This window comes from Cygnus atratus, chromosome 3, assembly GCF_013377495.2.
Source record: "Cygnus atratus isolate AKBS03 ecotype Queensland, Australia chromosome 3, CAtr_DNAZoo_HiC_assembly, whole genome shotgun sequence".
NCBI lineage: Eukaryota > Metazoa > Chordata > Aves > Anseriformes > Anatidae > Cygnus > Cygnus atratus.
Window position 1 is genome coordinate 88352809 of NC_066364.1, and position 4314 is coordinate 88357122.

Consider the following 4314-nt stretch of genomic DNA (forward strand, 5'->3'; position numbering starts at 1 on the left):
GCCGGGCTCCCCTCCCTCCCTCGCCACCCTTCGAGCCACAGAAAAAGGCTGAGGGACCAGCACAGCTCTTCCAGTGGGCGCAGACTTCAGGCTGCCCTGCTTTCGCCGGCCTCCAGCCCCGCCGTGGTGGGCATCCCCATGGCTTCCGTGCCTCTGCATTAGCGCTGCCTGAGCTCCGGGGTCTCCGCTGTCACTCCTGGGTCACCGAACTTCCATGCGGAGGAGGGACAGGATCTGGTTAGCGAGCTCTATTCCTGGCTGTGTTTCTTGCAGCCTTTGGGGGATTCAGAGCAGGTGTGAAGCTCTTCCCTTCCCTGGCTGGGGATGCGAGTCAGTGGGAGGCTGTTTTCCAGCACCTCCTGGAGAGACTCCCTTCGTTCTGCACGTCCCCTCGTGTCCCCGGGGAGGTCCACGCTCTGCAATTTGCCTTGTGTGATCCGCGGCTGCAGCTGGGGAGGCGGACAGGGAGGGGACCCCATGCACCCCACCGCACCGAGGACAATGTCAGCGCGGTCGCTGCGCCGGGACGAGGACGCCGATGGGGTAGGACAGCCCGGGAGCCGACACGCCGAGGGCTGCTGAGCTGATGCTGTCCTTCGGTGCCCTCTTCCTCCACTGCACCTCGTCCCTGCTGGGGCAGTGCTGGCGGGCCGGGAGCTGCCAGCTGCCATCACCCCCCCTCCGGTGATGGGTGCCAGAGCCCCAGCCCCTCGCCACCTCCTTTTGTCCACCTCTGCCCACCTGACACCGCAGGGAAAGCCACCGGGCTTCCCTCCGCATCCGGGGGCCGCTCATCCCAACGGGGCCAGCTTGGGCTGGCTGCGGGTGGGCGACCTGGGTGCTTCGACCAAGGCAGGGGGAGGAAATTAAAAGCCCAAAAGAGCAACGCAGCTGGGCTGAGCCAGGAAACGTCAGCGGTGCCTCTGTCAACACTGCAGCCGAGGCAGGCAGGCAGGCAGGCGGCTCCTTAATTATTGATAGTGCTTATAAATAAATGCTGGGACAGGGAAGGGAAGGTTATGGCAGAGAGCCGCTCCCAGATGGGGGAGGGAACCCGAGAGCTCGGTTGTTTTAAAGGTCAGGCCGTTTTGCATCTCCTTCCCCCTTTCTGTGCAACACTCAGTGATATTCGAGTCAATGGGTCATCTTCCTTGGGCGTCTTCCCCGTGCACCTGCCGAAATCGGCCGGCTGGGAGGAGCGGGGAGGGAGGAGGCAGGCGGGCAGCGAGGGAAGGGAGCGGGGAGGGAACGCTGCCTGCAACGTGGGACGAACGAGGAGACAACAAAATTAGTAGAGCAGCAAATCCCAACCCGAGTGTAAATAATTCACCACGTGAAAAGAAGGTCTACGTAGCCTCTGATTTATCTTCCTCTTCCTGGAGCTCCAACACATACAACCTCTGATGTGAAGGAACAGGGGAGAGCACGAAATGAGGCTGGGCGAGGAGTAGGGGATGCCGGGACCTCGGTCGGGGACTAGGGCAGTGACCCCATGCCCAGGAGGTCGGGCTGCAGCCCACTCTCTCCTTGCTGCTCCCAGCGAGCAGCACAGAAATACCAGCTGCAACTCAAGTGTTAGAGCTGGCTGCAGAGCGTGGCCGCCCTCACCCAGCCAGCTCCACATCTGCTTGCCCCACGATCTCTCCCTGCAGGTCACCACTCAGATGCTCCTGAGCGGTGGCCAGAGCCAGGAGAAGGCTCTTGGTGGCACCCACGCTCTGCTTGCGCATGTCCCCTAAGCGCCAGCCTCTCTCTGCAGCCCAGGCTACCCCGAGCAAAGCTCCTGCAGCAAAGCAGGCCAGGAGAGACGAGCAAGGGCTTCCAGTTCCCCTGCTGCCAACACCAGGTAGCTGCCTGGGACTGGGGCTGACAAGCCCTTGCACTGCATGTGCCCTTAAGGGGGACCTTGGGCGTCCATCTGGACTTCGAGTGCTGTTGCCAACTCGATAGCACCTGCTCACGGCAAAAAACCACCTTGCTTCTTAATTAGTTTCCCGCTTCCCACTGTCCTGTGTGTGCATGCAGCCTTTGCTGTTTGGAGCTGCAACGTGTGCCCAAGGACCTGCCTGCACCTTAGATCCCTCGTGAACAAATGCAGGCTGCTATCTGGCTGGAGAACTCTATTTAAAACTCATGTTACGTGCCCTCGAGCCCTCTCAGCTGAGCATCGCTCTAAATTGCTTTTTGGTAGGATGAAATCCTTTTCCTCCTTGAATTACAGAGCAGGTTTAGTGCTAGAGTTATGAGATGCAGTAAGATCATGACTTGGGTGTGCTGTGATCTCATCGATGACCACTTAAATCTTGCAGGCTCAGAAAGAAGAAAGGAAGCACTGACTTTCACGCCCAGGAAGGCTGAGAGCAGCAGAGGAGAAAGAAAACAGGCTCTGAGCTGGAAGGTCCCCCCAGTGAGGCTGCAGGCTGGCCAGCCCTCGGCTCCTGGTAGAGCTGGGGAAGATGCTGGAGGCAGAGGTGGCCCAGGGAGGGGAGAGCAACGCAAGCCTGGAAGAAGCCCAAGCTGCCCTGTTTTCACACGTTGCCGCAGCCTTTGAGCAGTTCTGGGCTGAGGTGAGCCGGGAGCTGAGCAGGCACAGAGTGCAGCCCTCCTGCATCTGGGGCTGGTCCAGTCTCGGGCCCCTTCTGCACGCAGTGGCTGCCAAAGGGACCCTGGGACAGCTCGCCATGGAGCTGCCCTCCCTGCTGGATAGGACAACTGGAAGAACTGGGTAAGCACACTCCTTGGCTTATTTTGTCTGCAGCAGTGTCCTGAGTTGTTGCAGCCTTGCTCCTGAGAAATCCAAGCAGCAGCTGATACAGCAGTGGATACCAAGCTGGCAGGGAGACAAACTGGCCTGATCCCACATGGCATTTGGCTGCTGCAAAGGATCCACTGTAAGGGGCTAGGCAAGAGTTTACAAGGGGTCAGCAGCTATTAAGCGAAAAAACAGGCCAAAGGGAGTTAATTTTGTAAGGCTGCTGCTGGCAAGCTCAGGCTCTGCTTTTGGAGCATGATGCAGGAGCAGCTCAGGCTCTTCTCTCCTCCTCTTCACACCTACTCTCCACTACCGACAGCAGACATCATCTCCAGCAGCAGCTATTAATACAGCAACACGAAAGCACTCAGAAGCACCTGGGAAAAGCATTTTCCCAGTCAGACAGAGCATCCCTTCCCCTCCCCACAGCCGGTACTGCTGTGGCTGGAGCAAAACACAGCAGCTGCTCAGCACCAGGCACTAACAGTGCTTTTAACCGATGGCATGAACTGTCCCCGTCGTCCCTGCCTCGTGCACCCTCTCCAGCACCCCTCTGGCCATGTCACAAGCTCCTGAAGCACCAGGCCAGCTGTTCCAGCTCTCCCTATCATGCTCAGGTTTCCTGCAGAGATGCTACATGTGCCAGCAGCACCTCTGCCTCCAGGGATGGAAAGAGGTCAATGACACCACAGATCCCACCTCTTCCCACCATGCTGGTGCTCTTCTGAAGAGGACAGCATATGCTCTGCCTTCCAGCACCGGAGGCTACTAATGGTAGCAAGGGGAGAGCCAGCGAGAAGGTGGCTGAAGGAAGGCAAAAGGTTTGAGACAGCTCTGAGCTGCAACACAGCATAAAGTACGGGGCAGGGTGATGTAAAGTCACTGCGCACTCTGCTGACAGCTGAATTCTCTTGGCAGCAAGGGCAGATGCCTAAGGACCTTGGCTTGCAACCCCTTTGCAACAAGCTCTGCCTTAACTTCCGTGGCTGGAAGTAACATTGAGAAAGTCCAAGGTCTGCTCTCTTGGTGCAGTCATAGGAGCTGCCAGTGCTCTGGGGAAGCACAGGACAGTGGGGAGCACCACCAACCCCTAAAGACTGCTCCCCATTCCTTCTGCCTCTAAGTCCTCACAGGAGTTGGACTTGATGATCCTTATGGGTCCCTTCCAACTCGGGATATTCTATGATTCTATCATGTCAGGCACTTACTGAAGTGCAAGATGCTGCTCTTTACCTGATTAACTTCCAGGCACTTCGCAAAAATGAGTAGGAGCAGCATTAAGTCTTAGGGAACACAAGAGAGATTTCAGGCTGAACAGCCACTGAGATGGGGAAAAAAACCAAACTTGTCCTTTAAGGCTGTGCACAAAGGCTGGGGGAACTTCTCTTTCCATTTCTACATTATAGTAGCATTTTTAATCAGAGAAGGGTGCAGTGAGTCCTGCAGCAGGTTGGGACTGCTTAGACAACAGCATGTGCCTAACAAACCTGCTCTGCCAGAATATAGCAGAAAAAAAGGTGCAGATAAAAAAAAAAAAAAAAACAACAAAAAACACAGGAGAT